The sequence below is a fragment of the Ictalurus furcatus genome, chromosome 13 (genome assembly GCF_023375685.1).
Source record: "Ictalurus furcatus strain D&B chromosome 13, Billie_1.0, whole genome shotgun sequence".
In the NCBI taxonomy this organism is placed as follows: Eukaryota; Metazoa; Chordata; class Actinopteri; order Siluriformes; family Ictaluridae; genus Ictalurus; species Ictalurus furcatus.
This window is the reverse complement of record NC_071267.1, coordinates 3,580,789-3,596,256: the sequence shown is the minus strand read 5'-3', so window position 1 is coordinate 3,596,256 and position 15,468 is coordinate 3,580,789.

The following is a 15,468-nucleotide window of genomic DNA, read 5'->3' as shown; positions in this document are numbered from 1 at the left end:
TCTTTTTTTTCTTTTTCTTTTTTTTTTAAAGAATCTGTTTAAAAGAATCGTTTGTATTACATACATTCTAAACACAAACCTTTAGGATGTAAAAATGGTTAAAAGAGCTGTTTAAAAAGAATAGCGCATATTACATGACTTCTAAACAAAGATCCCTACGAGGTAAAAATGTTAAAGTGGTGGTTAAAAGAGGTTTAAACTAGGAGAAGTTTTTTTTCAAGAGATGTCTTCCAGTGTCTGTGTTAAGCAATAATGAAGTTAAACTGAAACACCTCACTCTCGCTAAACCCCGCCCACACATACGTGTTTTCAGACATCTCTCTCTCTCTCTCTCTCTAAACACACCCATACACGTGTTTTCATCGTGGCCAGTACGTTCTGTCAAAATGTCAATCACGGCGGTAGAACTAGAGGGCTAATTTATGGCCTCGTCCTTGTCAGGCCTGCGTTTCTCTAGGAGTGCTTAATTTATGGCCCTTTGTTTCTTCCTGACCAAGAGTTTTTTATGACTGGGGGGTCGTGGTGTGATCCTACAGATTGTTCATGATAATGAGTGTCTGTGGGGGTGTTAATGGCTTTACGACACGCCCTACAATAGGTATGCGTTATGTTTAAAAGTAGAGTCAGTTACGCAGAAGTCTCTAAGATCTCGGCTGTGTATCAGAGCGCTGTGTAATTTTAGGCGAATCGTCGATTCTCGCTTTAACTCACCGCTAAAGCTTTATATTTTATTTTGGAGAATACTTCAAAGAGGAGATGGCCGTCTATCGTAACAGTAAGTGTTTTGTTTTATTATTATTATTATTATTATTATTATTATTACACATTGTTAAGAATGTTTTTATTTATAAACGAATTTATGGGTTTATTGTGGTGGATAAAACAGATATCTAACGTTACAGGTGATGCTGACATCGTGTCTATCCCGGACATCGTAGACGAAATACATTTTCTGAGCAAGGCAAGCGGTACGTACGTTGTGATTCTTTATAAGTATTCGATCCTATGTATTGTGTATGTGTTTAATGATTTTACTTTATTTTACACAAAGGGGCGAACACAGAAGTCCCGCGAGTCAGGTTGGAAAACCCCGTGTTGGGTAAGATCTGTAATAATGAGATATTTAGCTGTTCTGTTTAAAAGCGGTTTAAGATGTTTTATGTATTGTGTTCGTTTGTTTACTGTTCAAGGCTTGTCAAATCTTGTAAACAAGATCGCTGCACCCGAGTTCAAAAATAGTGCTGCGGTTTCTACTGAACGCGGTATACCAACGAGCTCTGGAAAGGCCGAGCGTAAAACAGTCGCTCAGGTCCACGGCGCGGGTGTCGCGACGTCTAAACGTAAACGATCAAGATCTCTCTTACGATCGACAGACGGTATGTAGCATGTGTTTTTTTTAATTTAAAAAAAGAGTGTTTCATCATCCTAATTAGTGAAGGTATCCTAAGCAATGTTTTGTGTTTTTTTTTCCCAACAGAGTCAGCTGTGAATGAACCGAGCGCTATAGACTCTTGTTTGAACTGGAATCAGGAGCTGTTTGATTCGTGAGACGCCTGTGTATTTACCCCGGTTCCTGGAGACGATCTGCCTTCAAACCAAGAAGCATTTGGTCGCGAGGCTACTGTTGTTCTAGACAATAACAGAGACTCGGCAGAGGTGATACGAACCGGGTTCAAGGCCATCGAGGATCGTATTGCTGGATTTGAAAAGACTTTTGCTAGCGTCACCGAGCGTCTGGACATTATAGAGAAGAATCAGCGTCTTTATAATCAAAGTGTTGTGGAAACATTACAAAACCATATCACACACAAACAAATCATAGCAACCCAGAAGCTTCTTGCTGGGGAGATTCGACACGTTGATCACAATCAACACCTGACGACGGAATTGTTAAAACAGTTTGTACAGAAACTCGGGTGAGTTGTACAATAAGTATTTTATACCCCTCTGTGTGTGTGTGTGTGTGTGTGTGTGTGTGTGTGTGTGTTTATTTGCTGGTTCGTATCTGGTTTACTGTGTGTGATATTTTTTATTTTTTTACTAGTTTTTGTTTCAATTAAAAAAAAAAAAGCGGTGTGGTGAAAACTCGAGTAATCTGGGAGCTGCAATTAAATCTAGAAGATGCGACGATGGTGTGTGTACTTTTGAACAGCGTGGCAATACAGAGACGTTACAGGGTTTAATTCGGACAATGGAGGATCTGAATAGACAGCAGTCTACCACTGATACTTTGTTGGACTAATTAAACAGTGTTAGATCAATGGCTGAGGTTCAAACAGAACCACTGCCTAATTCGTTGTTAGACAGCGATTCAAATTCACAGCAGGTGGGGTGGGGGTCAGACAGTCAATCGTTTAATCCTTCGGAGCCAAATTTTGGGTTATCCGAAGCCGCTATTGAGTCTATCGTAAGAGAGGGTGGGTCTGTTGGTGGTTATACGGTGGTACCGAGACGCAGATTTAATAGTTTGGAGAAACGGCGTTGTATAAATGTGTGTGATAACTGCTCCAGACCTGGCTGCGTACACTATATTTCTGCATGATATCATGTCTGAAATAGTGTCGTTTTCCAGGCTGCTGGCCGGCCATGGGGGTTTAATCAACATTACCTTGAGAGGCCCTAGTCTACCCTCTGATGTTAACGCTGTCTTGTCACCTGATAATGATTACGATTTGCACATATTCACACAACAGCTAGAGAACATTATGCAAAGTAATTCTGACGTACGGGCTGATGAATGTCTAGATCTGAACGTGTCTGTAGCTCACGGTAAACACGGTGGTGCTTATCGAAAGATACGTGATTTAGATCATAACGAGGTGATTGCCAGAAACAGAATGAATCTGTTCTGTCCCAACAACATATCTAACAATCTGTGTTTTGCGATCTGTCTGTCCCATTTTCTACAACCGCATACGCCATGTAGTGAACTTGAGTCGTTAGCCGCGTCTCTACAGAAAACTGCAGGGTATTCGGTACAACAAAAGATAGAGTTTAATGACATCACACGGTTTGAACGGTTGTTACATGTTAAAATAGTGGTGTTCCATAGAACATGTTCTGGTCTGTTGGAACACTTTACGAACAATGACGAGCCTCATAATAAGACCGTGTTCTAGTTTCTACACAACGAACGTTATTTCTTGATAAAGAACCTAAAAGCATTCATTGGTACACCATACGTGTGCGAATACTGCTATCATGGTTTTACTAGCCGTAGACACCATATGTGTAAATACGTTTGCGATGTATGTAATGCACCCGATTGTCATAAATACGTTGGCAAAACGAGGCAATGTCACGGGTGTTTGCAGTACTGCAGATCAGCCTACTGTTACAACGCGCATAAACAAATGCAAACAGGACAACAGTACGCTCAGTGTGATGTCACTAAATACTGTCAGAAATGTAATAGGCGATATCACGTCAACGGAGCCGCACCAAAAAAAAACATATGTGCCCTACAGAACACTGTATCTATTGTAAAGCTGAATTGGTTAATGACGGAGTGACCAATGTTTCATACAACCGATAAAAATGGAACCACCTAGCGACAAATACATTTATTATGATTTTGAGACACAACACACGGACGGTAAACACGTAGCAAATGTCGTATGCGCCATTACATTTAAAGGGGAAGAGTTCACAGCCGCTGGTACAGACTGTATAGATCAACTTGTTAAAAAGTTTAGAAAGCCTCATTATCAGAATTACACATGGGTTGCACACAACGCTTCAGGGTTTGACAATTTTATACTATTGGAATATTTTGCAAAAGCAGGGCTAACACTCCAAATTACTATGCAAATACTATGTCGGATCATTTTAATGTATGATAAGACATTCAAACAACGTTTCATCGATAGCTACTCTTTCATCCCTGTGCCTCTGTCCATGACATCCGCCACGTTAAATCTAACCTGTGCTGAGAAAGGTCATTTTCCACATCTGTTCAATAGAACAGAAAATGAAGACTACGTAGGCCCATACCCTGATAAGCATTTCTGCGGCTATGAGACAATGTCTGACAAAGAGAGGGCTCTGTTTGATGAGTGGTATGTTACAGTGTCAGGTAAGGTTTTTGATTTTAAAAAAAGAGCTCGCCATGTACTGCAAGAACGATGTCGTTTTGCTCCGTGAGGCATGCATGAAGTACCGTGACGAATTCATACAATGTACCAAACTCGACCCATTCAGATACACCACATTAGCAGCGTGCTGCATGGCCGTGTATAAAACCCACTATCTACCTAAAGACACCCTAGCTCTGACCCATAACAATGCATACACAAATCAGAACAAGACATACTCGGCCGTTTCCATTGAATGGCTTGAATATGTCAAAACAACACGCGGCGTGAACATTCAGCACACTTTAAATCATGGAGAGATGGTGATTTGGAAAATATCATCTCGATGGTTATTATGAAAAGGATGGTGTCAAATACGGTTTCGAATTCAACGGATGCATGTTTCACGGGCATGAATGTCGTTATAACCCAAACCATTTACATCCGTTATCAAAAGTGCCCTACGGTTTGCTCAGAAGACAGTTTGATGATAAGCTCGAAATTTTGGAAAAGGTGTCTCGATGTTGAGGTGATGTGGGAATGTGATTGGAATAACGCTAAACAGAACGATGTCACTGTAATGGCGTTTGTCCACTTACACACATCCTGATGATTGAAACCGCGCAACACGCTATTTGGTGGTCGTACTAACGCGTACAAATTGTATCACAAAGCCGACAATAGTGAAAAAATACAATATGTCAACTTTACAAGTTTGTACCCCTTTTGCCAGGCCAAAAAATGTTACCCCATAGGACATCCACAAATAATTTTCAAGGATTTTGAACCTCTTGAAAATTATTATGGGTTTGTCAAGGCTACAGTACTGCCACCACGAAAACTGCTTCACCCCGTCTTTCCCTATAGGACTGGTGGTAAGCTTATGTTTCCACTTTGTCGTACATGCGCCGAACATCAGAATCAGACAGACCCGTGTGGCCATACTGATGAGGAAAGAGCTATTTCAGGGTGTTGGGTCAGCATAGAGCTGTTGAAAGGTGTGGAAAAGGGTTATATTGTAACGAACGTGGACAAGGTGTGGCATTTCACACAACGGTCAGAAACTTTGTTTTGTGATTATGTTAAAACATTTTTACAATATAAACAAGAGGCCAGCGGTTTCCCCGCACACGTTATGACAGACGCAGACAAGGAATCCTACATCTCAGACTACTTGGAGAAAGAGGGGATTAAGGTGGACGCCGGTAAGATAAGTCGCAATCCAGCACGGCGTTCTATTAACAAACTTCTGCTGAACTCACTTTGGGGTCGTTTCTCCAGGCGTGAAAACTTGCCGTGTGCAGAGTTAATTTCGGACCCGGAACAATTTACACAGCACATTTTCGGTGATGGGTATGATGTTAAACACCTTTCCTTCGTTTCAGACAGCGTGGCTCTAATTCAGTGGTGTTATGCGGATGGGAAAGGGGGGCAGACTCGCGACATCAACATCTTTCTTGGGGCTTTCACAACAGCTCATGCCCGTCTAGAACTTTACGAATTAATGGACAAATTGGGTGACAGGCTGTTGTACAGTGACACAGACAGTGTGATCTTTACATCTAGAGAGGGCGACTGGGAACCTCCGTTGGGCCCCTATCTCTGTAATTTAACTGACGAGGTTGGACCTGGTGATCATATTGTAGAATTCTGTTCAGGCGGACCAAAAACATAGGGCTACCGCACTGCGAAGGGTAAGGTATGCATGAAAGCCAAAGGTGTCACGCTCAACGCAGTAAATTTAAAAGCCATTAGATTAGACACCCTGATTGGACTTGTCGATCACTACGTCCTGGGGGCAGATAATAGTCGTCATATACTGACATACACAGATACCATTGTACGTAATAAAAAACAATTCACACTACACAACAGGTCAGTTGTTAAAAAGTTTAAGGTTGTGTACAACAAACGCATACTGCTCCCAGATTTCACAACGATCCCATATGGCTTCTGACAATCTTTTTGGACATAGGGGTGTGCGAGACACAGAGGGGTTTGATTTCAGATTACATCACCCTTTTTCATGTGTGATAAGCGGACCTTCAAACTCGGGGAAGTCATATTTTGTAAAAATGTTGTTGCAAAATGCTGTACATTTGATTAAAAAAATAATTGAAAATATTGTGTATATTTATGATTGTTGGCAACCGTTGTATGATGAATTGTTGAAAATGTACAAAATAAAATTTGTTGAAGGATTACCACAGACTCTGAATGATGATGCTCTGTTTCCGGCCAACACGGTTAATTTGTTAATCCTGGATGATCTGTTGAAAGAGGCCAGCGGGAGCAGCGAGATGGAGAAGGTCTTTACCCAATATGTACATCATAGAAATCTTAGCGCTATTTATATTGTACAGAATTTAGTTTGCCAATGGAAAGCCAGTAGGACCATCAGTTTAAACACAAATTATCTAATGTTGTTTAAAAATCCCCGAGATGCTAATCAAGTCAGTGTTCTAGGAAGACAAATGTATCCCAGCAACACAACATTTTTTATGGAATGTTATCAAGACGCAACCAGCAAGCCTTTCGGGTATCTGCTGATTGATTATAAAACACAAACACCTGAACACTATCGGCTCAGAACAGATTTACTTGCGCCACACCCTGTGGTATATCTCCAGAAAAGAAGATAGCGAAATGTCTGCCAGACTTTGTAGAAACCTGCCGCTTTTAAAAATATTATTAAAACCATCACCCAAAGAAAGACGGATTATTTTACAAACTGCCACAGACGAGCTCATTGCGACATTGTGTGAAGTAGCTCTTAATGTTCTCTATGGTAATATACCTCTCACATCTCAACAATACCAGAAGCTCAGAAAAAGGAAAAGCGTAATCAAATTTGTAGCGGATAAGATTGCCGGTGTTAAAAGAAAGAGACGTGTAATAAATCAACAGGGGGGCTTTCTTCTACCGCTCTTAAGCGTGGCTATTCCTTTCATCTCCAGCCTGATTGCTTCTAGATAACAGAGGGAATGGAGTACGCAGAGAAAATGTTTTTAGTCCCGCAGCACCAGTTGGACAAACTAAAGACCGGGACAGCACGCGAATCTATTCAGCAAATCGTGGAGAATGATTTGGATATAGCTATAAGAAATATCTTGCACCACTCTGACTTGGACAGTTATGAAAAAGCGAAGCTGTACACAAACGATTTACAGCGCTTTTTAACAGTCGCTAAACAAGGGGACCGTGAAAACAGCACATTAACATTGACACCTATGCAGACTGAGCATCCTGAAAAAGAAAAGCCGTCTGCGCCGCCCGGCGTAAACAACCACGACGGTTTAGATAACGTAGCGGCGGATATTTTGAAGAATGTTCCGCAGAGGAGTGTAAAAAAACGCTCGCTACATTTTAGATAAAATGTCTAAAATGAAAGATGTCACATCTTGGGACGATTCAGGAGAGTTTGTGTTTAACGGTAGAACTATTCCCCGCTCACGTATGCTCGATTTAGTTAAAGGCATCACGGCTCCGCAAAAGATTTCTGATGCCCGAAGACCTGTCGGCTGGCTCGAATTTCTGGAGGCTTTTGCTACTTTAAACATACCATACTCAACGGTGCCAAACCATTATGTCAGACACGCAATTAACTCTTTCAAAACCAAATCGACTTCCCTATAACCAACTCGTCTAAGAAGCGTAAAAAAACAGAAAATACTTCCGAGCACAACATCAGCACAAATTATTCAGATGGCCCTGTATTCAAATCACCCACTCTTTTTTAATCCATGAGTTTTCTATTGTTTATGATCTTGTTATTATCTGTATTGCTGTATGTGGTGTATGTATAATAATAATAATAATAATAATAATAATAATAGAGTCAAAAGAAGAAGAAGAAATCTCTGTTCTTTGTTTTTACTGAACAAATCTAGTGTTAGACATAAGCATTTCACCTGTCTGAACACAACGAATACATCTGAAAACATTTTCATTACAAACACCCTTTTTTTAGTTTTAGTTTTTTCATAAATGCTGACACCATCTTGTCATTTTTAATAAAATCGCCGGTATACATCTTCAACACACGATCATAATCATGCCCATTTACCATGCGATAGAGAAAAAACACACAATGCTGCCCGCAGGTCTCTGGTGAAAAATCTTGGACTTGTACTGCTGAATGATGAAATCACTCTAGAATTGCGGTTTAGAAAGTTTTTGATATTCTGTGGAAAACGATTGTCATCTGGTTTATTACCAAAGCTGTCAAAAAAACAACCCACGCCGACCTCGTTTATGTAGATGGCTAGCCAGTGTTCACCCGGGAGTCCTGAAGGATGCGTGTTGATTATCACAATTGATGGTAATTTTCTTAAGGGAGCTTTTGGTAGGTAGTCACACGGGAGTACGCCGAGAAAATGGGTATTACACGAGATCTTATCCATTATAGCCGTAAGCTGGACGGTGTCCATTTTGCCTATTAATAGTAATCAACCAGGATCTGTCTGTGATTTGACACTTCGATGATGCTGTCAAATATGGCATAAACAATTAAGTTGATCGTTTGGGGTAGAGGTTGTCTAAAACGTGCTTCTAGCCTAATGTTCCCAGATTTGATAAGCAACACGTGTTGACTGCAATCTTCGTCCAGCGTGAGATTAAACGCATGAAGGGTATAATCATGCAGAAAATCCTCCCTATCAATAGCTAGAGGTTGATTTTTAAGATGTTTTCCAGAAGCCAGCGCTAACTGGTAAAATTCATGCACCGCAGAGCCACTTCCATATTCAGGCTGCAGAGGTTTAGCGGGGTGCTGTTGGCCGTCCAGATAAACTGCCAAAAATTCTAGGTCATAGTTTTTAAAGGTGTACGGACTTTTATTATACGAGCCAGTAAACGCATCATTATCAACCATAGCCAGAACAACGGATTTTGGTAGAGTTCCTAAGAACAAGTTTTCTTGATTACAAACACGTGAGCCTACAGGAATTGAGTAGTTTTTCACGCATACTCTGTCGATGGGGTATTTGGCTGGCGTCGAGAGCAGTGATTGCGCGTGCCCCAATCTCACACCTGGTGATACAGACACTTTTTTCACAAACAGTGAAGCTGACACGATGTTTAGTTTATAGGCCGCAGCGTCGCTCCTCATCAAACAGAATTCATCTTTTGCCGTCGTCATGCGAATTTTAATGTCCACATCATTAAGCATTAGTTTTTCTTGAAAGAATATGTCGCTGTGAATGGGTGCTAGTAGTTCAACAACATTACTGGCATTGGTAAATGCAGCTCGTTTGGTCAAACCTCTATTACCACCAGCGGGGTCCGATACGTCCATGTGACCGGCAGTGTGTTTGTAAAAGAGCCCCGCTGAGAACAGCGTTTCAAGAGCGTCTTTACCATAATTGGTGAGACACTCTATTATGCATCGATAAGGATATGTGTTGGAACTTTGTGATATGAGACTGTCTCCAAGCGACACGTCCACTTGTGAAAATATTGTAGATCCGGCACAGTTAATAAGTCCCACGGGGGCTCCGTCTGCAATGTCTGTACCGTCCGCATTAGTGATTTTGAGACTAAAAAAAAACAGGGTGTTGTTTAGGTCCACATAATCCTCTCCAGTGCCCGCTATAAAAAACTCCATAGGTGATGTTTCTGATATTGCTGACAACGGGGGTACTTCTATATATATATTTTTTCAATAACGGTTTGAGTCAACGGTACTGTGAATAGATCCAGTTCGGTTTTTAAGCATTTTTCTGACATATTGTGTAGTAAAGACATGGTCTAAAATATTGTTTTAATGCAGGTCTTTGGTCTTTTTGCTGTAGAGCTGGTTGGTGTCTTCTTGTGTTTGTGTTTTACAACTGACGATTTCTTGGTGTTATGTTTTCTTTTCTTCATCGTTTGGCCACTCCTCCGAGCCCCTGGCAGTCTAGCTGCTCTTCTGCAAGCCATCACCACTAGTCCGGACCCGTCTTGAGTGTTGTTGTTATTATTAAGCGTATGTGATAATTTATTGCTAACAACATCGCTTAGTATGTTTTTTGCAGCTGATTTAAGATGCGGCTTGGCTATGCTAAAACCACATTTTAGCAACGGAATAGCCATTCTAAAGAGACCTCTAAACATACCCCCGAACCCAGATCCATACATAACACCACCCCTGCATAGCCAGGGAGTCCGTTTCCTGCTTGATTCTGGTAATATGCGACATAACGCAGAGGGTCTGTGTGGTGATTGTTGAAATATGACCTTTTTTTTCCTTTTTCTTTTAAACAAATTGTTTCACAGTCCTAAAATGCAGCTTGGCACACACCTTCCCGTAACTGAAGCGCACATCTCGATTTTGATCGTCTTTCACCTGTATGGTTATCTCACTGACGGACGATTTATTAACCGATACGTAATGTGGGGTGTCGTATCTAACACTAACAATCTTGTGATTCTACCCCTGTATATGTACACATCTTAACAGCGGTACATAGAAATCCCCCACGGTCTGGTATTCTATGATATCGGTATAAATATACATACTGTAAAACCCTGCATTAATGTCAGCCTGAAAGGGCGCATAAGTCATACCAGACCTTTCAAGAATATGGTCTGTAGTTTCAATAGCAACCCCTGGTTTTAATCCTAAAATATTGGAGAGAGGGAGAGAAAAGATTGTTAGGACTATGCTTAGCGTAATAGAAAGTCTAGTCATGGTAGGCTTGAGTAAACAAATACGTTTTAAGCCTAGACTTAAACACTGAGACTGTGTCTGAGTCCCGAACACTAATTGGAAGACTGTTCCATAACTGTGGGGCTCTATAAGAGAAAGCTCTTCCCCCTGCTGTAGCCTTCACTATTCGAGGTACCGTCAAATAGCCTGCATCTTTTGATCTAAGTAGGCGTGGTGGATCATAGAAAATCAAAAGGTCGCTTAGATACTGTGGCGCGAGACCGTTTAGTGCTTTATACGTTAATAATAGTATTTTATAATCATTGTGAGATTTCACTGGGAGCCACTGCAGTGTTGATAAGATCGGGGTGATGTGGTCGTATCTTCTGGTTCTAGTTAGGACTCTAGCAGCTCCATTCTGGACTAACTGGTGTTTGTTTATTAATATTAATTAATAGAAAGTAGAGTCCTTATTTTTTATTTAAATTAGATTAATTTCTAAAAGATATTTAACACTAATCATGAGAGTCACAGGAACGCACACCACCAAAACAGTACACTACCAGTGGTAATAATAATAATAATAATAATAATAATAATAATAATAATAATAAACACACACACACACCAAAAATATAGCTTAGTTACCAAATTTAGCAGGTGTATAGCTCTATTTAATTACTAACAGTCCTTCAGGCACCTTCATAACACACTTGTGCAAAAAAAAAAAACACACCAAATTGTAATCCCAAGCTTCCACAAGTCTAACACTCTGCACTGGCCATTCTTCATCATTTATGCCGTTATTCAGCATACTGGTAATTATTACAAACAATATTACTGTAGGCCCTATTTTAGGAAATTGTCTATTTAGGTGGCATTGGTGCTGATATATATAATAGATAATAGATTAGTAACAGCTAAAATGACAACCCTAGTTGTAATATCTCTCTCACTCTCTCTTTCGAAAATAAATTAGTGATGTTCAAATGTGTAAGTTATCAGAGTGTGAAATATAGCCTAGGCCTGCATAAAATAATGCATAACAGTCTCTTGACTCAGTACTGCATCAGAACATGCAATAATTAAGAACTTTATGTCACATACTCTATGCTAGCAGCGCCATTTTTTGGTACCAGAAAACATTTCAATGCCTATAGCCCTCAAAATTAAAATGCCCTTTTTTCAAAGTTCTTCATGGTCCATGTCCTACTGAGACTCACTATCGACTTTGTTACAAAGTACACCTGTACACTTTCACATTCATACAGTTATCTAATCAGCCAATCATGTGGCAGCAATGCAATGCAATACAAATAAATAAATAAATAAATAAATAATTTTAAAAAATTGAACCATAAATTAACCTTTGAGAAAACTTGCATTAACTAAGAGAATTAGTTAACTATAGGAAATACTATGTCAAGTGTGAACAGAATTGGTTAGAAATTATATTAATTGACAAAGTTTCCAATTAAATAATGTTTTGGACAAATGTCCTTTACCAGATGTGTAAGCAGAGTGCTTCTGAGGCTGAAGTGAAACCAGTGGATATTCAACATGCTTGATGATTGTCATGGATTTCCCCTTGTGCTGAGCACTGGAGCGAGCAGATGCATGGTTTTTGATCCTGTTTAGCATACCTTGTTTGCTGACCGGCTGACCTTTGCCTGTTTATGACCACATATATTACCTTTCGATTTGTATTTGTCTGCCTCTCTCTCTTCAATAAAGCTCTTAACTGCACTTTGCCTACAACATGAATGCAGCAGGAGAGCGAAGGGAGAATCACACTGGGATCTTTATGCTGGTGTTTGATTCAGTATGAGTTCCCCATTGGACCCACCTGGATGTTCTGGATCCCTTTGAGGGCTTTGAAAGCCCTGGAAGGGATTTTTTCTCCAGTGCCAGTTCTATTTTGAGAGCCTGGTGAACCCCAAGCCCAAGGAGAGACAGTGGGTAGAATTCTTGTTACCCCAGTTGGTCAATCTGGCTCGCCAGTGGGCGAAGCTCCTGACTGCCACATGCAACTTCACCCTGGGAAGCTCATCTGCATCATGAGGGTGATCTATGGAAAGGCAGAGTTCAGACTTAATTTAGAGCATTTTTCATAACATTCATTTCATGGGGTTTCATGGGGTTACATGGGGTTTCATGGGGTCACAGTGGTGCTTGAAAGTTTGTGAACCCTTATGAATGTTCTATATTTCTGCACAAATATGGCCTAAAATACCAGATTTTCACACAAAAGTATAAAAGAGAACCCAGTCAAACAATTGAGAAAAAATATTATACTTTGTCATTTATTTAGTAAGAAAAATTATCCAATATTACATATCTGTGAGTGGCAAAAGTATGTGAACCTCTAGGATTAGCAGTTTAATTTGAAGGTGAAATTAGAGTCAGGTGTTTTTAATAAATGAGTTGACAGGTGAGTGAGCACCCGATTGTATTTAAATAACAGGGATCTATCAAAGTCTTATTTTCACAACACATGCTAGTGGAAGTGCATCATAGGATGAACAAAAAATCCCTCCAAGCTGATGTGCAGGATTGATCAACAGTTAACAGAAACATTTAGTTGCAGTTATTGCTGCACAAGGGTCACACCAGATACTAAACACAAAGTTTCACATACTTTTGCTACTCACAGATATGTAACATTGGATCATTTTGCTCAATAAATAAATGGCCAAGTATTATATTTTTGTCTCATTTGTTTAATTGGGCTCTCTTTATCTACTTTTAGGACTTGGATGAAAAACATGCAGCAAGTACAACTGTTTGGTAACGTCAAAGACACAATGGAATTGAGCATATACTTCGCAAAGGGCAGGCGGAATAAAGTCTCTATATACAGGTGTGTGTGTGTGTGTGTGTGTGTGTGTGTGTGTGTAAGTGTAATGGGGATCAGATGTGCCCAGAGGCGAACTTAGATTATGTGGGGCCTTCTGACAGATTTATGTTGTTATGTCTTCATGTTACCTGGAGATATTGTTGTGATCCTTTACTTCCGTGGAGGAATCGCAGTAGATGCATATTACGAAGACTTAGTTTCATTACTGAAAATAATTGTAATGAATCAAGAAGGGGCTACACTACAATTGCTGAGCATGGTCTCAAAACTGTGTCCCTTCCCCCTGTAACAGCCCCCCCCTTCGACTCCCGGCTCCCCTGTCTACTGTCTGAATAAAATATGTAGGTATGATAGGTGAAGCCCACGTCATTATGGGAAAACATAAAATGTTACATGAACATAAATTTTATAATAAGGTGAAATAAATCTGAAATTGGACACATAGTTTTGGGTTTGTTTTTCTTTAATTATCCTTAATTCATTCGTCATTATCTCCATCACTTACACCTGTCCTGTTTCCTCTTTTCCTCTCTCTCTCTCTCTCTCTGTAATAGCGTGTACATCTTATCTGAGTACACAAGTCCCTGTCCCGACACAATAAGCTCTCTGTTCCTAGTTAAGTCAAGCAATGATCTAAGTCTTCTTCTTTTCTGCATATATACTCTGAATCTTTCACTGAATTCTGTGTCTGTGTGATTTCTTCCCAAGCTCAGTACTGAGAAGGTAATAGTAGCGTGGGTCCAAGAATTTAATTCTGAGGCTGGTATCAGCAAAATCTTAACAGTTTAATGGTATCAGAAGTGGGACATATGGATGGAGATAAGTGATCTTTTATTTTCTGCCTCCATGTAGATGTCCTTGTATTCTTAATGTGTGGGTTGAAAATATCACATCTTTTTAATCCGTGATGTTTTCTGCAAACGCAAGCATTGTAGAGACTTTCACTGAAAGTACTTATTGACCTTTGACCCAAGATGGCGCCAGTGTACCTGTCGGCATGCCGTCGCTCGTCTTTCCCGTCTATTACCGTTTGTTCTATCCGTTATGTCTGTTTGTCTGGCATCTGTGCTGTTTTTACTGTGTCTCGTGCCACACTGGTATCATGTAGATTCAGTGTTGACCTACAATCATCAAGCTTTGCTTAACATCAGAAGCTGTATGGGAGCGGATCTGCGATTTTGTCCTACTCTGTATTCTCGTTTTCAATCCTCGTCCAGCCGACCCGGGTTGGAGTGCGCTCGCCGGATACCATGCTGCTTTCCTCCTCTAAGGAAGAGCCGCAGGAAGAGAGGGAATAGTGCTGGTGTACGTGTGAGAATCAGATGGACAAACGCTTCCTCCATACAATTGATTGAGTTTCCCTTGGTTACTATAAGCTTGGAGGGACTCCATTTGACGCGACGGTCATGGGATTACAGATATGTTTTTCATCTGCCTATTTTCCCGGACTTCCAACACTCATCTAATTGCTCTGCTCCTCCACGATTACGGATTCGTCAGAGAAGAGTGAACTGTTTAAATCTCCGCCAACTGGAATTCCTTTCACCGGATCTGACCTCGTTACCTCGGTCTCCTCTGAATATGGCCCTAGTTAACGCTAGGTCGGTGTGCAACAAAACTTTCATCTTAAATGACTTTTCTCCCAGACATGACTGGAACTCCGCCAAACTGTTTTATTAGAACTCCAAGACCTTCTAGCAAGGGCGGTGGGGTTGCTATGGTTTTTAAACAGTCACTGAACATTCGGACAGTTTCTGTTGGGATTTACTTGTCGTTTGAGGTGCAGTGTATTGTGTTAGATTCGACCTCTTCCACGTTATTCTGTGCTTTGATCTATAGGATAACCTGGACAATGCTTTTTTTAAGTGACTTTTGTGATTTTTTTAACTTCTATTGTTCTGTTGTATGAT